The sequence below is a fragment of the Lepidothrix coronata genome, unplaced genomic scaffold, assembly GCF_001604755.1.
Source record: "Lepidothrix coronata isolate B3197 unplaced genomic scaffold, Lepidothrix_coronata-1.0 Scaffold295, whole genome shotgun sequence".
Classification (NCBI taxonomy): domain Eukaryota; kingdom Metazoa; phylum Chordata; class Aves; order Passeriformes; family Pipridae; genus Lepidothrix; species Lepidothrix coronata.
The window spans coordinates 191,639-217,051 of record NW_016690475.1 but is presented as its reverse complement, the minus strand read 5'-3'; the positions used below and the strand labels follow the sequence as shown (position 1 = coordinate 217,051).

At 37.8% G+C, this 25,413-nt stretch overlaps 2 long non-coding RNA genes across 3 annotated transcripts; one reads left to right on the top strand and one right to left on the bottom strand.

Annotated features, from left to right (window-relative positions):
- Window positions 1-7,239: 7,239 nt before the first annotated feature.
- Window positions 7,240-11,556, bottom strand: LOC108508424. The gene is made up of 4 exons (XR_001878399.1): window positions 11,326-11,556; window positions 10,844-10,964; window positions 9,361-9,515; window positions 7,240-7,318 (listed from the first exon to the last, which is right to left on the bottom strand). It is a non-coding gene; the product is annotated as an uncharacterized LOC108508424 (long non-coding RNA).
- A 1,160-nt stretch (window positions 11,557-12,716) lies between these two features.
- On the top strand, window positions 12,717-25,182 carry LOC108508423. Of its 2 annotated transcripts, XR_001878397.1 has the most exons (6): window positions 12,717-12,826; window positions 14,009-14,082; window positions 16,866-16,931; window positions 20,947-21,149; window positions 23,848-24,056; window positions 24,867-25,182. It is a non-coding gene; the product is annotated as an uncharacterized LOC108508423 (long non-coding RNA). The 2 variants fall into 2 exon arrangements; XR_001878398.1 differs by lacking the exon at window positions 23,848-24,056.
- The last annotated feature ends 231 nt before the right edge of the window (window positions 25,183-25,413 follow it).

Below are 25,413 nucleotides of genomic sequence, written 5' to 3'. Positions count from 1 at the left end.
TTGGCCTTTGGGCTGTAAATATTTTGTCACCATTGATTTTTAACGTATAAACTGTATTTTCCTGAATGTCAAGTATTCTCAAAGTGCAGGGACTCCCCTGAGCACAAAGTGTCAGGAATAAAAGACAGTATAAAAGCGGGAGCTACAAGTAAGGAAAGAAGAAAGTAATAGCAAGAAATGAGAGACAGCAGAAACGAAAGAATAACTAATATGAACTTAGCCAAGTATTATATTATTGTTTATCTCCCAGATGAAAATGTCACTTAGGGACCATACCCATGATACTATTAATAAACTTTTTTTACTACATAAGACATTTTTCTTAAAGGATTTGTGTATCCCATGCACTAGAGGAAATTTTTTTTTTCCCTAACTAAATAATAGGATTGTTTTGGGGATCAGACATGCAAACAATGAAAGTCGTAGTACCTGAATGGAAATGTGCCTCTGAAAATTTGCTGTTATTGCCTTATAGCACTTCAGCTTGCTTTTTTGTGTTCTATCAGCTTCTTTGATGCTACTTTGCCAAACTGATCTCCTTGAGAAGGCATTTTAGAGCAGGAACCACCCTAATTTTGCTGAGGCAGATGGACTAGAATCAAGTCAGCCTATTCTCTGCCTCACCTCCAGTGATGTCTTCCTACTGCCGCAAAGTACAGTAGGATGGCTGGAGGTGAACATAGCTGGCCCTCTAAAATATCTGGGATGAATCCAGGCTGGGACAACACCTCAATCACACAGCTAGGAAGCAAAGCTGAGAGACATTCAGTCTACTGGATGCAATATCTTTTACAGTGTAGCCTCAGGCAGTGCGACTTCCTAATGTCCTTTACGTAGACAGATGGTCAATCACCAGCCTATCCAATAATAAATAAAAAGAATACTCTTTTTTGGTGATCATTCAGAGCAGACCCATCTCCATAGCTTATTTCTATAATCAGTGCAGACAGCCAAGGTTCCTGAGAAGGCGACGCAGAATATCTAGGGTCAAGTTCCTCCTCTGACTCTTGCACCTCTCCCACAAACTTGTGTGAATATTTCCCTAAACTGGACCTTTGAATAGCAAATTCAGTCCAGATTGAAGGAGAGACACTGTCTTTCCTCTCCCAAAAATGTCTTTAAGCAGCTGTACTGTAAAAGTTGTGGTGGCTAAAACCCTGCTTCCTTTTATCTCTCCTTATCCCATATGCCACAATCCATAATTATTTGAAGGATATTACACAAAAGATTTAGATTTTTCTTCAAACCATTTTCTCATTTATTGTGTGTACTACATGTGTCTTTCAGAACTTCAAAAATAATCTGGCATCCATCTCAATTTTATCTGCCTAAGAACAGTCAAGTGGCTGTCAGACATTATCTCAGACTTTTACATAAATATTGAATATTTAATGCAAAACATTCCTTAAATATACAGGCACATATGCCCACTCCTCTTAAAAAGGTTAATGAACTCTGAGTTCTGAAACATTTTAGGAACATTAAAGGAATCTTTTTGATAAAGGCTGCCTCTTGAGAGATGGTGAGAATTTCCAACTCCCAATGTTAAAGCACTCATCTTGTCTCAGCAGCAGACATCTAGGGCCTGGAAAACCTGCCCTAGAGACCAAAGATGCTCCTTCTATTTAGTTTATCAAGGTAAAGCTTAAGAAGTTATTTGACAAGTATAAAAGTAAAACAACAGGAATAGACTTCCGATAGCAGGTTCTTTATATGTAAATAAAAGTGTACAAGTTTCCCAGAACACGAGGTAGCAGTGTTCAGGAACAAAAACAGGATCTGGTCTATTCAACTAAAGTTCGGGAATGTATAGTATTCCAGTGATAATATTTGAGATATCTATCAAATTGATATTCCTAAAGGAAAGTTATCCTACCTAATAGATCCTACTTCAAAAAAATATCCTATCCATATAGGTTAGATACAAAATAGGGTTGTTTGCAAGTATAAACAAAGTGGTTACTTTTTAGGAACCATTTGGAGATTCCTTCAGATATTCTTAGAAATGTCTGTTCTTTTTTCTTTTTTTAGTGCCGGTATAACAATTTAATATAAGAACTCTGCTTTATTAAACACCAAAACGTTTAAGGAAAAATTAGGTAGACAAGATCTCTCCCAAAACATTTGTTTTTATCCGTTGGATTACCTCCTGGATAATAGCTACAGTTAACATTAGACATTGGAAAAATTAACTGAGGAATGAATTCTATGGCTAGAAGTGACTCAAAGAGGAATAACCTCAGCTATAAGGTGTGATGGAAGGATCCCAGGGTGAAATTCCATGTTTGGCAATGATTAAGAGATAATACGAGATGCATCTTCGTCTGGATGTAGAACATTTATGAAGAAGAGTTAAAAAATTGGTGACCTATCTGCTGTGTATTTTTCAAGTGACACAGTATCAGCCTTTGAGTGCTGCTGATTGATATCAGAGTACAATTTCAAGGTATATTTGAAGCACTCCATTGCACCCATTTGGTTCTGAGATTCTCTTTTTATGTGTCTGACTCTGAAACAGAAACTAAATCCTCTCTGTTTTACAGAGACAGCATGATCTCCAAATGGCATCTAAGTCCCCTCATGATCAGAGCTCCTGCAGTTGTGGGTGGGGACCATTCCTCTGGATTTTGCATCAGGAATGGCTGCTGCCTAAATGGTTATACATATTTGCCACATATTTGTGGCATATAACTTCTGATTGGTACAGATGGTTTTAAAATAAGTACTGTGGATTAAACCAAGAGAAAATGAAGCCTACCCATTTGTCAGAAACAATTATTGTGGCTTTCAGTTCTACTCCCACTGCAAGGGAGAATTATGTTTTTTAATAAATCAAAACATTATGAATAACACCCACATCATGATTCTAAAAAAGCCTGGGATCCAGGAAAGATTGCAAAGGTTACAGGTACTCTTACACATTTCCAGAAAATTGTTTAACTTTATATCCTAGCAGTAAATTTCCCTTTCTCTCTCTGTCTCTCTCTCTCACCCGCTTTGAAAGATGATACCAACATTTTATTGTACAGTGGGAAGTATGACAATAGTTCATGTTGTGCAGGAACAGTTTTAAAAATCTAAAATACACCTATTGATTGTCTCGAACTATTTAATTTTCAATTAGGCATTGAACTTTAGAACTGTCAGAATATACAAGATATTTCTATCCTTGAATAGCAGTTCATCTTTGTCTATGAATAATACATCTTGCTACAATAGTGCAGTCAGATACTGGTATAATTAGATACATTTCTGAGGTCTGCCTATGGTTCATGCATCAAACACTGATCCTTCAGGCTGCCTTGTATAGGTCTATAGGCTTGGGACACTAAAGAAATGAACACAGTCATGCTAACAGTGCCCTCACTCCAGTTACAGATGTAAGATGACAGTGACTGCTCCAAGGCATACTAATTACAAAGTATTTAGCAGTCAGTTTCTAGCACACACCTGCCAGAAGCAGGGAGGGGGGAAATGTGATATCCTTGTTTCTTATGTTACACAGATCCCAGCTGGAAGTTAAGTTCTTAAGAGCCCAGTGACTGTACAAACCATATGCTATCACAGTTCAATCACGCTCATACCTTTCCCCATTTTGATGTATATTTGGCATTACTAGATAATGTGACATCTTCAGACTAATCAGATGGATATCTAAACTGGTGGGAGTATTAAAAAAAACAGTGCTACAGATAACATCCATTGCATTATGTTAGCTTGTATTTCTACATAATGGCTCCAGCTCCCAACCTGTTCTAACTATAAAATTTGCCAGGATGAGGCCCAATTAATCTAGATACAGATTTTGTTAAGTCAAATTTTGCCTACTGTGGATCTCAACATTTTGAGTCCAAATAGCTCCTAGAAAAAAAAAATCAGCTCCATCTGAGTGAAAATTTTCCTATGTAGATCTACTTTTAGCTGAAAGAAACAATACATAAATCAGTTAGAAGAGTTTAAAAAAAAAAAGAAAGATAAATTAGATATGTCCAATTTTTGTTGGTTTTAATAACTAAAGACAGAAGAATATCACCTTTAAAATCATACCTGTTCTACAGTTTTATAAAGAAAGTAGAGAAAAGGACCAAAAGGGAAAAAGGAAGAGCACACCTATTTACTGATGCTCTGCAATTTAAAAAGGGAAAAAAGTAAATAATAAAAAAAAAGGTTTAGCAGCACTGCATTTCAAATATGTGTTTTTTAAATTCTCTGTCTACAAGTTGTTTCAAGAAGCAAGGCACTTTCAAACTGGGGAAAAACTGATTTTTTTTTTTCTTCTGACACTGGTAAAGAAGAGATCAGCTTTATCAGAATCAGAGGAATGCTTTGCTTTCATGTTATAATATTCACTTAGGTCAGCTGAACCCAATATTTTCTACAACAGTATTTTCACCTGACTGCTCAGACCCCTGGCCACACAGCTAACACAGTTCCCCAACACCACTACGTGGGCACAGTCAGGATTTGAACCCACAAACTCTGATTACACATCAGAGGCTTAGTCCACTGGCTCACAGCGACTGCGTTAATACAAATCCATATTATTACAGAGCTGGGGGCAAGAAACACTTAGAAGCTGCCTACTATGTGAAGAGAAAGAACCAGAGTAGCAGCAAGCCACATCAGTGTGGGTTTAGAAAGTACTGAATTAAGGTTTCAGGATTTCATCTCTTATGTAATTTTATCTTCTTGGCTAAAGTGTATTTTTCAGTAATTTAGATTTATGTATCTAATATGTGTGGGTGGAGAATTAAGGCTCTAACACAGTGTCTCCCACTCTTCTGTCCTTCAGGTGCAGATAACTATGGCAAAAGAAGGTCTAAACCAGACATGTGGAAAACAGAAAAGCTGAGAAAAGAAGAACCACATATCAGAAAGTTATTGCATTTTCCAAGGAAGAACTCACAAAGAAAACATATTCTCACTTCAGAAATTGTCACGCAACTAGAAAATCTGTGTGCACGTCCAAATCCCATCATTAGGCTAACACTTCCCTTTGGAGAACTCAGCTCTAGATGTCAGCATTGCTGGCAAATGTGTTTATTCATATTAACAAAAGTATCTCTTTAGTCCTTTCCTCACCACAGTACTGCTTGTTGTGTTGTCAAACAAGCCAAATATAGACCCAAGTACAGCTAGGGTGAACAGCTGCTCCCCTCTTCCTCTTTCATGATCACATGGGCTTTACTTGGTAGTGAGAGAAAGGCAAAGTCTTCAGCCTTTATTTCTGCAGGATTGACACTTTGCATTTAACTGTGTCTGCCTAGGAACTTGCTAAACCTGGAGTTTGCTGGAGTAGAGTATCAAAGGGTAATCCCAGTGTGTGACAGTTGGCAAATTGGAGTTCAGCACCTACCCTAAAAGCAGGACTTGAGCTGCCTAGACAACCAAGCAATTTCTCTTCCAAATGGCCTACTAAAGATCTGGATTCTTAAATTACTTTCTCCTTTTCCAAGTGGTGCCCCTGCTTCCAAACTACTTTATAAATGGAGCAATAAGAGCTAGAAGAAGTTGTATTAGATTACCATTAGATAGTCTCTCTTCTCATAAGAATTTAAGTCTGTTATTCTCAGTGTATTTAATTTAGGCCAAATTCTAATTAAATACTTCATTGCGCATTGCATTTCACTGCTTTGCATAAAGAATCTCATCTGCTTGCACACCATGTGGAATAGATATACAAATGTGCAATTACTCATTAACAAGATTTTATATAAATCTGCACGGTTATAATTAAAAAAGAAAAGTAGTGAGATTTTGTGATCATGCTACACAAAACCCACAACAGAACAGAGCAATGTAAGGAGTGACGATGGCACCTCTTGTTGCTTAAGGATCCATAAGATAGGAAAGGTGTATATTACAAGTATATAATGCCATCTGTGTAGCCATCTGAGTCACTGCCCACAAGAAGCAATGATTTCTGCATTCAGCCCTTCTGTGGCATCACAAGGAGAAGGCATCCAAATGGCCTGAGGCACCTGAGCCACTCAGAGCCATTCCATCATCTTTCTCCTTTCCTGAATGTCTTCAGTCATGACAGCCAGTTGTCCTAATCCTATCAATCATATTAGTAAATAGTAAAGCACAGAGTAAATTCTGTACAATTGCTCGAGTTTAAGCTAAGAATGCCCACAAGAGGAACTGTGGATTGAAAGAGGTTTGATTTTTTTTTTCTATGTTACTAAAGCAAAACACACCTTTAATACTTTAAATAGTATTAGTTATTTTTTTCCCCTAAAACTGACATTTATTATGAATGTTTCTTGAGTATACAGTGGTGTGTTTTATCTTTAGAAAATAAAATATCAGGCTTTGCTTCACATTTATTATTAATGCAAGATACACCAATGTCTCTTAAAACAGTTTTATCAGGTGGTATTTGCAGGTGCAATTGTTTTGTTTAGCACATGCTATTTCAAGAAAGGAAGACATAATGTTTCCCTCACAGTCCACAGGTTGGTATCTCAATGGGGAGCTGGACACATACTTATATTTCTTAAAATGTGCTCATTTATACACAGTGCCCTGCCTCCACTGCCACAAAACTACATTAACTCACGTATTCTTATCTGCAGCTTCGTGCTTTTCTGCATGTAAACAGCGTGTAGAATACGCATCCCTGTTATAAGAATGTCTGAGAGGAGTAATCTTTTCTTGCAATCAGAGGTCAGAAAACACTAGTGTGTGCTTTTGAAGACTGGATATATGCACTGCTGGTGCTAGTATAGCACATCTGGAAAGAAAGGGAGCCTGGTAGAGCTGGGATACTGTGCTGCCTATGGAACAACAAAGTGCTGACCTCTTTAGAAAATCTGTCTAGATAAATGTAAGTCCTAAAACAGGAGAAAACCTCCACTGAAAATAACCTGCTCTTAAAGTGATACATACTTTTGAAATGAGGCCCAGCTACAGTGACATATGGGAAGAAAGGTAAGTGAATTTGAATTGCCACTGTCTCTCTGGATGCATTATGAAGGGGGTTTGGACAACGTTTATGTTCTTTTTTGGTTAACTGCATTTGGTTTGAGAGTTTTATTTCTTCAGGATACTGTTCTAGTTGCACTTGGCACAGGCATTTGAGCTGGGACCTCTGTAAGTACAGCAGCAATGGGCTTGATGGGAACATCAACTGAAAGGGCCAGAAGCTTCACCTTTACATCAATATCTAAGAGTATGTACTCCATGAATTAAGAGACAAAAATAGTCACTTCCAGAGAATCATTCACCTCTGAAGATGCCCGTCTCTCTGCATTCACAGGTGATTACTCCTCGTCCGGTTGGTTTACTGGAAAACTCACAAGTAATTGGGTGGAATCTGAATCAAAAAACAGCTCTGTTGGTGTTCAAAAGATACATTAGAAGAGCTCTGTATGAAATATGAAAGAGAACATCTGAAGAAATCAATAGTTACTGGGTGATGTACAGAGAAAAAAAAGAAGATATGTGTTTTCTTTTTATTACCTGGTTATTCACAGGAGTTACAGCTGTATATTGAATCTAATTCTTCAAAGATTTTTTTAATGGTGAATATATGTTAGTGTGTTTTGGCAGATACATCTTGCTTTTTTTTGTAAAAGACAAACATTAAGTCCAATAAGGGGAAAAATTTTATGCTTGTATTCATTAGATTTTCTCTGTGTTTCAAAATACTAAAAATGGGATCTAACATTTAATCCCTTTGTTAAGAAAATCTTAAAAAAATTAATATGCCAGGAGTTGCTGCTTATGTCTTATTTGACTTATCAGCAAACAAAAAAACCATACAAACCAAAAATGACCAGGCTGGTATTATATGGTTAATGGGTGCAGAGAGTGATATGAAAGCCTCTGTAAATACCCATTCATGAAAACCTCTGCTAACATCAGAGGTAATGCAGTCTGTCATGTCTTGAAAGAGTAGTTAAGTATCATTCCTGATGATTCAGATGTTACACTGGTGACAGGGATTCATAAGAAGAGGATATAAAACTCTTTTAAATCAGTGGGTACTTTGCCTGTATCTGAACAACAGAATTGAAAGAGCAGGAAAAAAGTATGTAATAAGACAGAGGGAATTATTCAAGGAAAGTCAATGTTAGAAAATGTTGACCTGCTGTTATTAGCTGCTAATTTTAAAAGAGACTTTTAAACTGAAATATCACTGTGTGGAAGGGTTTTCTTAAAACCTTGTTCAAACTGCAGTGGGTAGGCAGCTAATTTTCCATGTAATATTATCTGAGGTGTGGAGGATCCTGAGACGATACAGCAACACAAAAGACATCACGTGACCGCAGTATTACTTTCAGTGAGTTCAGTGGTACTATCTATAGACAGCACATTAAGTAATGAGTTCTAGCAGTCCAGTTGTGCTCCTTGTGCCATTTCCCTACCTAAATATTTTATATATAAAAGTATCACTGGGACCCAAACAGTAAAATTATAACAAGACAGGATGCATCTCTCTTTAGTGCCTAATACCCTTCATTGGCTGGAGCTTGCAGCATAGAAAAGGAGAAGACTAAGCTGAGTTTGTTCTAAAATATATTCGTACAATGAATTATCTGATTTTTGCCACCAAATCAAATACATAGTGGCACATGCTATGTGACCTTTTGGGTGGGTGTAACAGCCTCTAAAGCTTTCTTAGCAGTACTCCATGAGAAAAATACAAGAAACCCATCTTGTAGTTAAAATATGTAGCAATAAAGTAAAACACTCCTAGGTGAGATAGGAAAATGTATATTGTTAATAATTGTGCTATCAATACAAGGTGCTTATAAATAACAATGGGCATCCGAAAAGGCTACCTCCTATCTCAGGATGTTTTAGGTGAGGAAACTCAAAGTACTAATGAAAGAAATGCAAGTAAAGAAAATTAACTCTGTTAATCTAATGATAAAATATTCAAAAAAGAAGATGAAACAAACAGGATGGATATTTTACTTTTATATATGCTCCAAACTTGTCTTTAATACTAAAGAATCTGTGGAGCACACTGTATAACTGTATAGACAACTGCATCACATACCACTGTGATCTATAGTAGATATAAGAGCACAGCAATATTTATTTATCTTTGTTTTCCTTTTTCAAAACATCTTAAAGATTGCTAAGGAATCAGTCTAGATCCTTGGGTCAGTTTGAGCTAAATATAATTTAAGACTTCTGAAAATGTTAATACAGGTTCTAAAATTTATTTTGTTAATTGCTGGAATAATCAATAACTAATTTCCATTCTAAACTAGGTCCTTCATGTGTCTTAAATAACCCAACAGAAGATCATTTACATCTCAATAACAACCCTTAACAGTGTCATGTCATCAAAATCCAAACTAAATCTCAATAATGTAGGTTAGTGACCAGTAAAGGACTTATTACCTGGGTCAAGTCCTTGGGGACTGTGGTGGGCCAGTTGGTGAATGCCTTGCTTGTGCGTGTCTTTTACTTCAAAACATGAGCATGGCATCCCATAGGAGTGATCCCATTATTTGGTGCTATTCTAAATGGTTATACATTACTTGTACTTCAGGAGCCTGCAGCAGATTCATAATATGAAGGTCAACCATGCATAACAAAACAAAACAACATCCAAAAAAAGAAGCCAAAACAGCCAACAAAATGTGATAGAGCACTTTAAAATAAACGAATAAGCTTGCTTGGATCTTCACCTTGCTTTCATTATATTATTTCTGTGCAAGATGGTAATTAGCAGAAATGGGAAGTAAATGTATATTAGTCTTATGTACTATCTAGGAAGAGAGAAAGGCATAACTATTTTAAGATGCATTTTTAACAATGCTTTTGTGATACCAACACACTTGCTGATGATATTGAAATTTTTATGTTAATTAAACAACCCCTAACCACTCAGTACATCTCAGATATATACACTTTGTAATTACCTCCATTATTGAAATAGCTAGTTTGATTTATCCTTGCCACAGTAACATTCTAGCTTCTGTTATTTTTGTCTTTAGAAAAACATAAGTCCCAGTGAGGGAATATAAAACTATTACTGTAAATTAAATATTAAAGCTAACTTATTTTTGCATAAGAACACTGTCAAATAATGGTGATAACTGTTCCTAAGAAATGAACTTTTTTTTTTTTGCATTTTTTGGAACACAAATTAAAATCTAATTTTCAGTTCTTTTGTAAATTCATATAGTTAGTGGGCTTAGTTTTACGGATGGCAGTAGCTTAACAGGGAGCTATTACAGTCTTAGCTCAGTGATTAAGAAATACAACATTTGTTGAAGAGCTAGGCCTTTTAGTCTAGAATGGATTATCACTTGATCCTTCCTTAAGCATTTTTATACAGGAGTGCATTATCCTTGGAGCCACCCTGGGCTCCATGCCTCATTAACCTGGGTGTTAGATAAATCAAAGGCAGCCTCAGAGACAAAGATAAGCAAACTGCAGGCCAGCAAGACGATGATGTATGGATCCAGGAGGCTAATAGGAAAGTATTGACAGGAAAATGGTGTGCTTATCCTGCAATCACTGCATATTGCAATGAGAGCTCCCAAAAGCAGATGGGATACACTTCAGGGAATGCAGAAGTAGGAGATGGTTAGGCAGAAATGGATCTTCACATCTTAAATTCTAACAAGAACTTTCTTTGTGGCTGCACTTCAAGCACAGCAGAGAGGTTAGTACCCAGGCATTTGCAAACTCTAAAAAGTGAATTCATGGTAGGGGCAAACATTATTTTAAGATTGTAATATAACCACTAAAGCTGAATTTCACATATGTCAAACATTAAAACAAACACACTTTGCAGAGACAATACACAGAACAAAATTCCATATGCTTAGAAAAACAATTTCTGCAAGACAGTGAGATCAGCAAAAATACTTACAAAACAAGGAAGATGCTGTGTTTTCCCTATATGCTTGTTTTTCCTTCAGTTCGAAAGGTAACATTTTCCTTCAGCCTTAGCCGTAAACCACTTCGTAGGTCCAGTAAGTGGTCAGCTTCCACTATTTGGAAAAGATGAAAAGCACTCCAAGTTTTGTAAGGCCTGCTGCTGGTTTTCTGGGGTTTCTTTTCCAATACTCAGTTCACTGGATTGATTTTAGAAGGATTTGTTTGGGGATTTTTTGCTTGTTTCTTTAAAGCACAAATTAAAAAATAGCTGAATTAAGGAAAAGACTCAAAAAATTTTGGATCGATATCAGTATGATTACACAGTTCTTTGCTCACCCACTGCATGATGTGTTTATCCAGCTGTGGGCTGGACATTTTGTCCAGAAGGATTCTGTGAGAGGCAATATTGAAAACTTTACTGAAATCCAAAAATATTACGTCATCTGGCTTCCCTTGATCAACTAGGTGGGTTACCTTGTCATAAAAGGAATCAGGTTGGATAAACAGGACTTTCAGGAATCCATGCTGCCTGTGACCAATGGCTGTGTTGTCTTTCAGGTGTTTTTCAACACCTCCCAGCATAATCTCTTCCCTAACTTTACCAGGCATTGAAGTGAGACTGACAGGCCTGTAGTTTCCAGGGTCCTCCTTCTTGCTCTTCTTGAAAATTGGGACAATGCTTTTCCAGTGAGCTGGTACCTCTCTGGGTTTCCAAGACTGCTAAAAAATCATTGAGAGGTTTTGCAATGACATCAGCCAGCTCTTTGAGGATTCTTGGATGAATATCATCAGGCTTATCGAGTTGTAGGCATCCAGTTGGAGCAGCAAATCCGACACAATTTCAGGGTCGACTGGGAGCTGATCATTCTTGCAGTCATGGTCCTCCACCTCAGGGCACTGAGGGCACTGAGAGCCCCTTGGTCTGTCATCCGTGTTGAAGACAGAGACAAAGCTTTCTTTGTTAAACACCTCTGCCTTGTCTCTGTCCCTATTTGTGAGGTGACCATCCTCATTCTGTAATGGGCCAATGATATTTCTGTACTGCCTATTGCCATTAATGTATTTGAAAAAACTCTTTTTAAAAGTGTCTGACATTTCTGGCAGCTTCAACTCCAGCTCAGCTTTGGCCACATGAATTTTCTCCTTATTGCAGCAAGCAGCATCTCTGTATTCTTACCTTGTCACTTGACCTTGTTTCCACTGGGCATATGCTTTCCTTTTATGCCTTACTTCCACGAGAACATCCCTGTTCAGCCAAGCTGTCCTTCTGCCTTGCCTGCTTGACTTCTGACATTTGGGAATTGCCTGCTCCTGTGCCCTTAGGAGGTGATGTTTAAAAAGTGACCAGCACTGATGGACCCCAGCACGTGGAAAAACATTTTTCCAGAGGACCTTACTTACTAATTCCCTGAGCAGCCTGAAATCTGCTCTCCTCGTGTCCAGAGCTGAGGTTTTTCTGGTACTTTTTCTCCTGTCAACAGAGATTTTAAACTCGATTACTTCATGGTTGCTGTGGCCAAGATGGCCACCAACCTCCACTTTGCTCGCAAGATCCACTCTGTTGATAAGCAGCAGATCAAGAAGGGCATCTAGGTTTTTTAGGAATTTTCTGGCTGAGGTTGAACCAGCTATGTGAAACTCCCATTTAATTTCTGACAAGTTGAAGTCCCCCATAAGGACTAGGGCAGTTGACTTGAAAGTGTCCTGTAGTTCCTCAAAGATTAATTCATTGGCATCATCGTCCTGTCTGGGAGGTCTATAGCAGACTCCCACGATGACATCCACATTATTTGTTTGCCCCTCGATTCTTACCCAGAGGCTCTCAACTGTGACATTTCCAACTGTGAGTTCCATACATTCTAGCCCTTCTATCGCACACAGTGCCACCCCTTTGCCTTTTCTGCCCTGCCCATCCCTCCTGAAGAGCCTGTAACCATCCAACAAGGCACTCCAGTCAAAGGACTCATCCCACCAGGTTTCACTTATGGCAACAATGTCAAATTTCTGGGACTGGGCCAAAGCTTTGTGCTCCTCTTTGTGTTCCTCATGCTGCATGCATTGATGAGAAACATTTCAGATGTGGTACATTGTAGCCAATACCTCCTGAAGCAGATTGAGGGATCCCTTGAGTGCTGTTTTTCTCGTGTTTTGGCACACCATCCCATCACTCATCACTGGCGATGGGATGGACAAAGCCTGGTTTTGACCCCTTTCCCCTTCCAAGCTAGTTTAAAGCTCTGTCAACAAGCCCCACTGGCTCCTGCACTAGAACTCTTTTCCCCCTTTGAGATAGGTGCTTCCCATCAGGTGTCAGTAGACCAGGTGTTGAGTAGATCATCCCATGGTCAAAAAACCCAAAATTTTTCCAATTACACCAACCTCAGAGCCACTCATCAACCTGATGGATCTGCCTATTCCTATCAATATTATTTCTTGTTACTGGAAAGACTGAGGAAATTACTGCCTGTGCTCCTGATCACTCTACCAATCACCCTAGGGTCCTGAACTCTCGTTTGATTGCTCTCAGACTTCTCTTTGTTATATTGTCATCACCATTTTGAACAACCAGTAGCAGATAGTAATCAAAGGGCCCTACTAGACTGGAGAGTTTTCCAGTAATGTTCCTTACTCGAGCCCTTGGGAGACAGCAGACTTCCCTGTGAGTTGGGTCCAGTCTGCATATGGTGCCCTCTGTTCCCCTTAGAAGGGAGTCTCCTATTGTAGCTACCCTTCTTTTCCTCTTAACAGAGGAGGTTGTGATGTGGAGTACAGCTGGTGTTGTTTTAGGGGACCCCACTACCTCAGAAGGACCTTTGCCCATCTCATTAGTTGTCTGGCCTTCTAGTTCCAGAGCCTCATACCTGCTATAGAAGGTACCAGTCCTACGTATCAAATTTTGAGAAGGAGGAGGATCCTTCCTCCTAGTACATGCAGTGACCAGTATCCAGCCTGCATCTTTAGCAGACCCTTGACTAACAGTTCTTTGAGTAATTACCCTGTAGGGTTCTCAGTCCACCATAGTGTATGAATTCAGGCTTGCATTTGACACTTGTAGGTGGAAACACAAGTTAATGGGAGCTTATATACTTGCCCTTTGGGATGTTGCAACAGTTTCCCTTCCTCTACATTAATTCTTCGTGTTTCTGCCTTTCTACAGACTATATCTAGTCTCTCTTCTAAAACTCCACCTGGCTCTGTGGACTACTACCTCCTCCTCACACATGTTCTGAGGTAAAATGCTCCTTCTTTTCTTACAATCTTGGCATCACTAGGGAAAAGGATGAGAACAATTGTGAACAAGCTTCCCCATATTTCCTTGGGTGATAAAATGGAAAATCTTTCTTAACAGGCTCAGGGAGCTCTGTGGAGGCAAAGTTTGTCTGTGTGCCTGCTACAGGTCCTTGCAGCGAGGAGGAGGACCTAAAGCCCTTAGTGCTGACTTCAAACATCAGTCTCCTTTCCCAGCAATTCTGTCAGGCCCAATGAATCTCAACTAAGCAAGTGAAAAGAAAGCAAGCCATGGATTTATAATTTGGATGAGATTGGGGAGGTTTGAATAGGGATGGTGAAAAAGCAATATCTATTTTTTGTGGCATCTCTCTTTTCTGAGGTGCTTGACCTTTTACATAAAATGTTGAACAAATATCACTTCTAGCAAAATACTATTTTTATATCATCAAACCTAGTCCAAAAAATGCTGAATAATCTTTGCTGATTATTTTTTTCTAAACCAATTTTGTTTCAGGCAAAAATACAGCATAGAAAATAATAGTCCAAATAGTGAAAGAGCAGCAGAGTTAAAACCAACTGAACAGAGACTCTCATAAGGGAAAATAGCACAGAACATAACCTGTATGTTCACGAGAGTGCCACCTGAAACTATTGTAAATAATCTGTTTTGAAAGAACTACAGAGCTTTGAAAATTACTTTCTCTTCACTTGGCTATTCTGAAACAATGTTTTAAGGAAATATCTAAGTGCAGAGTACTTCTGAGCCACCATAGAAAGAAAAAAAAGATATAAATAAACTATTTTGTGGTTCTGAAAGCAACATTCTAGTGGTATAGAACTTTTACTTTTTCCTGGTTGCTTTTCCATCTGCTCTGTCATTACCTCTTCTCTCCCACAGAATACATACCTGCTAAATTTGTGATGTGTACCAAAACTGACTATTTGGGAGTTTCTTCCTTATAGTCCAAAAATCCCTTTGCCATTTTAATCAAGAGGAATACCAGATGTGTTTTCTGCGATATAATATATACGTTTTCTTCTGTGTGACAAAGTGTTGTATAACACTTTCTATTAAGTTTGGGCATTGCCAAATGGGATGAATCAAATCCTACAGAAATATAGCATTGCACATATAGTTATACTTATAGACACAATAATGGTTATGAATAGATACTGAAGGAGCTTGGTACATCACTGTCCTTTGCTTTTCTCTGAGACACTGACTTCTGATCAGTTTTGGAAACTCAACCAACATCTACTGAGTTGATTAGTCAGAAATTATGTTCCTTAGAATATCTGGCCTTGATGAGGATTCTAATTATACACTTTTGAAAGGAAATTTCTTGAGGTTTGCATTACAAATCATTATTATTCCAACAATTAACATGATAACAAAATGGAATTTCCTGAATTACAGATAATATTACTATTATATTAGACAGTGAAATACTAGAAATGTCCACCACTGGAAGGACATGTGGACCAGTTGCCTAAGTTAGATACATTTCAAAACTGAGTGACCTTCAAATTTACCCGATATGTTAGACAAAAACTCACTTTATCATGTATGCTCTAGAAAACCTCCAGTCAAGGTTTTACATTAGTGATAGCAATGCAAATCACACCCCTTTCAAAGAAGCACGCTTGATAAATTAAAACACAAGTCTTATTTACTTATTTACTTCTCAGTCAGCACGAGTCTATTCCCTGATAGGTTTACTAAAATACTGCTTACTTTTTTTTACTATCATTGTTGACAGCAAAAAAAATGACAAGTGCGTTTTGCAACTCAGTAGGTTGCTAGACAATGTTGCACGGCTTAATTTTATATACATATATATGTGTATATGTATATATATGATACATTATGTACATTATATATTTTCATAGATAAGAATATAATATATAATGAAATTGTATTAAATGTTATATAGTATATATTATATACTATATTAATAAGTCTTCATGTATATGTGTTTTCTTAGCAGTAATTGCCAGTGTGAATGAGGTATCCTGAACATTTTCCCCCTCTGAATAATAGAACAAAATAAAATAACCTAAGCGTGGCCTGAATGATGCACGTTTTCCAGCCGCTTTCTAGTTTTGATTTGTTTGTTCCGCCTTATCTGGTCTCCTACAACAGTCCCAGGGAACAGCTTGATTAATGCCCATGCAAAGTGGTGGAAGGGGTAGTTGCAGGCAGGTAGTTACTCAGAAGAGTAGCAGGTACTCGCCTGGAGTCCCGGTGGTCGCGGCGCCTTTAACATCTCTCCTGCGGTCTGCCTGTTATCTGCCTGCCCCCGTGGCTGGCAGCTGTGCTTCCCGATGGCCTGATGGACTGGCTCATGTACCTGGGGACGCAGGCAGGGTGCATCCATTACTCATTTGTGACAATAACCAATCGAGGAAGATGTAGAACTCAATTCCGGTAGAAAGACCCATAATGTTGGAGTCAGGAGGTTATCGCTGTGGGACCTGCACCTTGCTCCTTACCCCTCTTATCGAGAGCTTTACGGCCCCTGCTGGAGCAGCATCTTGTAAAGCTGAGGACTGCAGATCTGGGGCCCAGATTAGCATGCATCTTCCTAAATGCTGCAACATTTAATTAAAAAGTAGATGTTAGTCAAATTGTTACCGACTGAGAAGACGCTTTCAGTAAAGGGGAGGCAAAAGCTAAAGGGTTTTACCACAAAAGGAGCTGACAAACAATTTCCTTAAATCATATATAAATCATATGTATGTATGTAGAAAATCATATGTTTCTCACTATTCTTTTTTCACAGTGAAACTTTGTAAGGAGACCAGACCAGCACAGTCCCAAATCCAAGTCATAATGCTTTTTAATTCAGGTGAAAAACTGTGATTAAATACAGCATAAAGACCATAGCCCTTGAAAAATTCCAAGGGATATTTCTTTTGATAAAGCGCAGATTTTTTTTATGTCTGTCTATTCATATTGAAATGATCTGAGAAAGAGTCCGTCTTTTAGGGAAATCAGTAAGCAAAACTCAGGAAAGGTCATTAGGATATGTGCAATGTAAGAAAAGGAAAATTCACTTGATGATTTAGAGCCTTTTCTCTAAATATCTTGATCCTAGGAGGATCCAGGTAGACTTTTTAGGCACTTTAATTGTTTAAAACAACTTAAACTTCTGAAAGAGCAGATAGAAATAGTACTCATTTATCATTAATGTCTTAAATTATATTTAGGAAGTTCATTTAATCAGTCATACAGACCACAGACTCTGTCAGTATTTTAGCAAACTGTTCCTGAACTGGAAATGGAAAAAAATAGTTTAAAAAATGATTTTATCAAGGACAGAAAGTGCTGGGTTAACAGCGTAAAACTCTTAATTACCAAATTACTGGTAGATGGTATCACCCTCTGCANAATTTATTCCTACAGAAGAATATAATCCTATTCACCTAGCTATAAATCATTAAATCTAATAAAAACAGCATTCAAAAACAATCTGTAATCTTTTGTACACCTTCTAAGAAAACTTATAGCATATTTTTAAACAGGAATAAATGAGGAGGTTCAATCACAGAATATTTAGGCATAAAACTGACAGTCAGTTTTATGTATCTATCTCCATTTATATCTACTTTCTTTAGGAGAGTACTCCATTATATATGAATAGCATTTTAGCATAGCTCATTTCAATATGCTTTCCTCTGTACTTTTCCCAGGTTTATTAACATATTTTAACCTTTTTTCAACATTACCAATGTGGACTTTAGCAAATATTAATTATTCAACAGCAGCAAAAGCCCTGTAAAGGTAGGATGAGAATAGAGACAGCAGTAAAGAACATTCTACTTTGCGACCCTAGAATAAAATTAGCCAAAGAAAAAATTATACTGCACAGAAGAACAAAATCAGAAGCAAGACTTAGAGAAATATTCAGGGCAGGGGGAATAAATCCTTCAGAGGGTGAGAGACAGAGAGAAGGAGACAAATAAATTTGAAACTGGAAATAAGCAGAGTCAAACAAGAGCTCTGGGTATTGAAAATCAGTATTTGTATGAACAGAGAGAGCTTGCAAAAGAAGGAAAGGTGGGAGAGGGAGGTGATCACATTGAGTGAACACTGCTACAGCTGGGCTATTTTGCACAAAGTTGAAGAACCATGATACTCAAAGAACTGCCAGGTCACCAGCAACCAGGGTGTTCGCTTCCTCTCTGAAAGGGCCAATGACTGTAAAATACTAATGGTTTGAAGAACCAGGAGAGAGTTTCATGAGTTTATGCTTAAAGAAGGAACACAGAGGAATGCAATCAATCATTCCTTTTCTCAACTGAGAAATCAAACCCCATTAGAGCATCACAAATGAGCATAGCTAAAACAGCTACAGCTTCGCTGAGAATCTGGGGACTTACAGCTCTTTCATCTGCAACTTGAGAATACAAAAGAAGTGTCCAACCTCAGTCTTGTGAAAGAAGATTAAGGAACCCTTCTGCCCTTCTCTTTTATACAATGCTTAGACCTTCAAAATTTCAAGAAATTCCAAGTTACTGGGAAAACAACAGAGTCTATTTACAATAGGACCTATCTGGGAAACAACAGAGCCTATATGCCAGAAAACTGTAGATGTCTGGATCACTGGCTCAAGCACTAGTGCTGTACAAACGTTGCTGTGCTTCATGGCACAGCTATTGCATGGTTCCCCCAATGCAATGCCTGAACACAATTCAGGGAACAGCACCAGTTGAAGACTGCTCTCTATCTGTTGTAGATCCATCCACTACCTATAAGGGTAACTAACTACGCTGTGCCATTTACTTAAAGAATCAGAGAAGAGTCCCTGACCCAACAAGTCTACTAGTATGAACCTAGACTTTAGGTGCCTTGTTCCAAAAGCTGATATAGTCTAAAATACAGCAGGTGCGGATACTAGAGAAGCAAAGATCATAAAATTCATAGCATCCTTTATGCTGGAAAAGACCTTAAATATCATCCAGTCTGACCATAAACCTAATACTGCCAAGTCCACCACCACTAATCCATGTCCCTAAGTGCCACATCTATACGCCTTTTAAACATGTCTAGGGATGGTGACTCATCCACTTCCATGGGCAGACTATTCCAATGCTTGACAACCCTTTCCATGAAGAGTTTTTTCCTAATATCCAATCTAAACCTTCCCTAGCACACACCGAGTCCATTTCCTTTCATCGTGTTGTTTGTTATTTGGGAGAAGAGACCAATCCCCATTTTGCTATAACATTCCTTCAGGTAGTTGCAGAGAACAATGAGGTCTCCCCTGAAATTTCTTTTTTCCAGGCTAAACAATCCCAGCTCCCTCAGCCACTCCTCATAAGACTTATGTTCCAGACCCTTCACCAGCTCCACTGCCCTTCTCTGGACCTGCTCCAGCACCTCAATGTCTTTCTTGTAGTCAGGGACTCAAAATTGAATGATATACCACTCTGAATTTGTCTAAGTTAGATACATTTAGAAACCGAGTTGACCTTCAAATTTACCTAAGATATATATATATATAGTTGTTGTGAGCATGTCATGTACAATAAAACTACTTCTGATGAACTTTTCAAGCAGGATTCATCTGCCCCCAGGATTCATTTGCCCCCAGTTTAGATGTCTAGAATTTGAATATTTAAGTCTGAGCCAGTGATGATTAGAATCATCACAGAAAAATTAATTGACTTCCAAAAGCACATCCAGACAGCTCAGGTTTACCATGTAGAATGATGTTAATTGTTCTCTGAAGGTGTTGTTTCTCCTTATTGGTAATCCATAAAGCCCAGAATGATGAGATCCGTCCTAGATCTACCAATTTTAGATGGCTAAAGCTAGGCAAAATGAGTTCAACTTCTGTGACTCTGACTGTTTAGACACTGAAGCATCAAGTTTTGAATCAGAAATAGAGTCCTGGTCTTCTCCTTGTCTCACATTGACATCCCACTTCACTCTCCCAAACACTGAGATTTGGTTCAACAGGAACAAACTGAGTTTCTTTTTCCCAGCTCACTCTGATTTGACTGCAGCAAATCCAAGAAATGCATGTGAGAGAGAGTGCCAGAAAGGAGAGAAAAAATGGTAGAAGAATAATCCTGATTCAAGAGTATCTGAGAACAATATTCACAAGTTTATTTAAAGATGTACATTTATACGTTTGATGTTATCTAGACAGGAACACCTCAAAATATATAGCTTAATTGGCTTCAACTAGTGCACTTTTCTGAATTAGGTTTCAGCCCTCTAAACAAGGGATGAATCTGAAATAATGTCTTTAAAGTCACTTTTAGGTCATCTGTAGGTTTCATTAGGTAAGCATATGAACCTCAGCTTAGAGATGAGCCAAACAAGGTTAGACCCAGCCAGCTCACCCTGTTTTCAATTCAATACATCATAAAAATTTTAAATTGGTATACAATTCACATTGTTTTCCACCCTGTTTATGATCATGTAGTCAGTACTCATGACCAGAATATTCACAAATGTAAAAAGATCCACCCAGTTCAGCAGCCTTGTTCTAAACAGCAGTCTTACACCAGTGAAAAGGAAAATGCCTATGCTGAGACTGTTTATTGTTGGTTCTAACACTGAGCTTGTACCTTTTTTCATCAACTATAAACGAAATCATGATCAGAAATGCTCTTTGCAACGCTGAAATAAAATGGCTCACTAGTCATGACTAATAAAAGATGAACCTTCTAAAGTAGATCTGGATAGTGCCTTGTGTGTACATTGGAAGTGGACTGCTTTGAAATAACGTATCTATAAGAGGAGCCTAGTTGACTATAGACCAATGATAGCACGTTTAACCATATCAGCTGTAATGATACCTGAGCTTTCTATAATGTACCAGTGTGACAGTTAAGGTTTTTTCTTTGTAGGATTTTGAAGTGACTCCCTTTTTTTCATATTATCCCCTTCATATGAAAGATCAGAAGAATTGAACTGCACCACAGCTGAGCAACATCTTCAAAACTTCAAGTGAAAGAAACAAGAATGTCCTTAACTCTAATCTTGTAAGGAACTCACTAAGAACAAACTGCAAGGCCAATATTTTATGATACAGTGTGTATTAGGAAACAAGGTATTTACACCAAAAAAAGTTATTAATGATCTATCTATACCACGCTAGACATAGCTGTTGGAAAAGTGCTTGGCAAACTGACCTGGAGTTCCTCATAGACACCAGGTTGAATATGAGCCAGCAACGTGTACCTGCTGGAAAGGTAAATGGTATCCTTAACTGCATTAGAAAAAGTGATACAAGCAGGTCCTTCCCCTTTATTTGGCACTGGTGGGACCATACCTGAGTGCTATGTTCAGTTTTGGGTTCCTCAGTAGAAGACAGACATGGATACACTGGAGAGGGTCCAATGAGGAGCCACAGGGATGATGAAGGAACTGGAGCATCTTGCATATGAGGACAGGCTGGGAGAGCTGCGACTGTTCAGCCTGGAGAAGAAAAAACTCAGCGGGGGGGATCTTATCAGTGTGTATAAATACCTAAAGGGAGGGTACATAGAGGATGGAGCCAGACTCTTCTCAGTGGTGCCCAGTGACAGAGCCAGAGGCAATGGGTAGAAACTAAAACACAGAAGGTTCCCTCTGAACATCAGGAAACACTTTTTTATTGTAAGGGCAACTGAGCACTGGCACAGGTTGCCCAGAGAGGCTGTGGAGTCATCTCCATCCTCGGACATATTCAAGGACTGTTCTGGACATGGTCCCAGACACCAGACTTGAGCAGGGTGTTTGGACTATATGACCTCCAGAGGTCCCTTCCAACCTCAGCCATTATTTCATTCTGTAATTCTTTGATTTTTTTATTGAAGAGAGTTATCATACTGTGCATACTCAATACACATTTCCCCTAGAATTACTCACACAATACATATTACACAGCTTGTAATACAGTCGTACTTTCTAGGACAGTAGGAAGCACTTAAACTAAGGCTATATGCAATCTTTGACCAAATTCCATTGACTTACACAAAAGTAGAGTTTGACAAATTCTAGGTAGGTTTTGAACATCTGATGCTAAAATTTGAAGTTCAAAAAAGTCAGATGTTAAAGGAGCACATGAGTTCACTAATAGCATTACTTAGACACATCTCTGTCCTTTCTGGATCCAAACCTCTGAAACATCACTGTCTTCCTGCAGATAAATGTATATATAGCTGAATTTCAGTATCACTGTACTTGATGGAACACAGAACTTCAAAGACAGTTCAAATCTGCGTGAAGCATGAAAAGCCACATCTGTCACATATTTGCAAATAAGGAGAAGTTCTTACACTTAATTCAGTAGAAACTAGTAAAAACATACATCAATTTTCAGATCTCCACCACCTTTAAATGAAGTTATACCAACAAAATATTCAGTAGTACAGAAAAAAAAATCACCCTAATTTCCTCAGGTTGAAGGGTTCCACTCAAAATCGAGAAATAATAGTTTGGGTGGATGGTGGAAGTTTCTTTGGAGTTAGACTCTGTTACTACCAAAGGAAAAATGAAGGCAAACTCAAAAGGGTGTATCAGTAAGAAGAGCTATTTATTATGTCTCAGACAGCTGAAGAAATGCTCAGAAGTCTTAGTGCTTTTTCTGTGTCTCTCCTCTTCCTTGACGGATTACACTATCTAGGTGGATTGACATCATATCCAAGACAAAAATATACCTGATTGAAAGTCTGAACTTTAAATTTAAAAGTTTAAACTTACTTTAAACTAAACTAAACTTAAAATTAGCAGCTTAAAAATAAAGTTTCATTGCTTTGATTTTCCCAGGAATTTCCACAGTGAGAGGTGGAAAATTATACAAGTTGTGACAGCTTATGTTTTCAAAAGAATAATTTTATATAGTTTATATTATTTAAGAATAATTAAAACAGAAAATAAAAAATAAAAACCTTCAGATAATACAATACAATAGAAATTAATGATAAAATATAAATGTATATTGATGAAAAAAATGTGGAAAATGTGGAAACAAACAAAAAATAAAGACTGTATTTCAGATAAAACCTAAATAGACTTCACTGATTTTTTTAAAATTAAATAATGCCTCCTGTTTTTCAAAGTAAGGTATCACTGGGCCCAATACACTTCCACAGAACAGCTTGATGAATCCAGACTTTTTTCAGCAAGCTTTTTCTCTCCTACAACTTTTTCAAGGGAGTCATACTGTTGATATTTTGGTATCAGACTAATTTATAAGGTATTGATTGAGTTTTAGTAAGTAATTAAGCCAAAGTGTAAGACTTTCTCAGACAGAATCCCCACTGAAGTCAGCAGGAGTCCTGTTCAAATTGAAACAAGAAAAACCTGATCCAACGTATTGAAGATTTAATGATTCAGTGGAATTTTCAAAAGGGTCCTAATAAAACCTAACAAAAAAGAATTTGTTAGTTGGCTTGTTGCTGTTAAATGTCATCATAATACTTAAGAGATGGAGAAGCTGCTCAGTTTGAAAGGAATCACTTCTAAAAAAGAATAATGGTGAGGGAACTTAACAAAACGTCAGCAAGCTAAATGACTACTATATTTGTAAAATAAATCTGTCCCTTGCAAGTCTCCAAACCTCCCTTTGTAGATCAGTATACAGCATGCAATTTAATTGCATTTAATTCTGCTCATCCTGAAGTTCAAAAAGACCCACAAAAATGTGATTCTGTATGGAGAATAGTTATATAATTAAATACGATTTTCCTGTATTTTCTTCTCAATGTGTTTGTCTGCCAACGTTTCACTCTCCTTTTCCTTTTATTATATCTCTTGTAATGGAGATGAAGCAGCTTTGGTTTCCAGTGAAATGGAAGGATAGCAGCAGGTCTACAGGAAGAATTCAAGATGCTTGCCATAATCCATCTACCACATACAGCAAACCAGGATTTTTTCCAGGTTTATTCAGAGCTAATGGAAGTCTGCAACATACAGTGAAACCTTTGTCTTGAACACCCCATGGTGATTTTAATGGAGGAACAGTTGTTCACAAGTATGTGAAACTCCTCTCTCTTTTTTCATTTGTTTTTTTTTTAAATATTTTCCTCAGTTTTGCTACAGGATCTTAACTTTTAAAAAAAATTCAGGTTATCCACTTTAAAAGTTTGATTTGTGGATTTGGGAACTCACATATTTTATGTTTTATAGATAAAAGATAAATAAAGATAAACATAGATTAAAGATAATAACATTAAACATAATTAATTTTAGTGATACATGAGTTAACATTAAAATGTAAATTTGTAAAATACTTTGAAAACAAAACTTACACTTGTGTAAGAAAATCTCTAGACTCTTGAAGTCTCTCATAGTTTGGATACTACTTGGGTAAAAATTGAAAATATGGCTAAATATTGCTCTGAAGTTCAACTCATATGACTATGAAATCCAGTATACATCAGCTAAATATTTATCTGAAGAAAAAACTGTGGAATAGAGATTTGGTCGTTCCTTCTGTAACAGTCCTGGAATATGTAAGTTATTGAATTAAGCTTTTAGAATAGATTCAAAGAAAAAATTTTTTGTCTAATGAAGAGCAAAACATTTGGTTTATATGACATTGCTTTACTTGCTGACCATTTCATTCAACAGTTATACTCTTCAATCCTACACAAACTTACACCTATGTTAACACTAAAGCAGAGGAATACATTCATTGAGATCAAAGGTACAACACAGGCTGTAACTCCTGCCACTGTGAAGAGTAATAACCCCCAGAGATCTGGATCTAGGGTTTTTTTCTTCAAATGTGTGATTCCTTTGTGCTTTTTGTCTAAGACAATTCATGTGCCTGAATTTGCAGAGAATCTCAAATAACACCACGAAGCAGCGTGTTGCCAGCCGTTTGGATGGACTATCCTATGGAATACCATTGTGGGCCAAGGAACTACCCTTTTCTCCCCTTACTCAGCTCTCTGTGGAACAAGATACAGGCAGAGGCTGAGAAAAAAACCCCAGGGCCTATCCACGACTTTACTTGTCTGCTACGAAATGTGCAACCAGCTTCCTGGATCTTGAGATGTGCGGAATGGAGTCCCCCAAGCTGTTTCAGGGAAGGCACCTAAAGCCAGGACTAACACCTCACCTCGCTCTGTACATAGAGCCTCAAATTTCCTTCCTCTGAGCTGCACCGCAAACATGTCCAAATGAAGTTAAATAAATGTTTGAACCATACAGGAAAGGGATTTTAGGCAGAAAAGAGAAATATAGATGTACACCATGTGCCAGCGGCCTCTGCAGTGACTCACTGTGGTGCAGGATTTAAAATTCTCTACACACGAACAGTTAATCACCACAAGCATTTAAAATGTCAGTGGAAAAAGAAATGGTTTCCAAGAGCATATAACTGC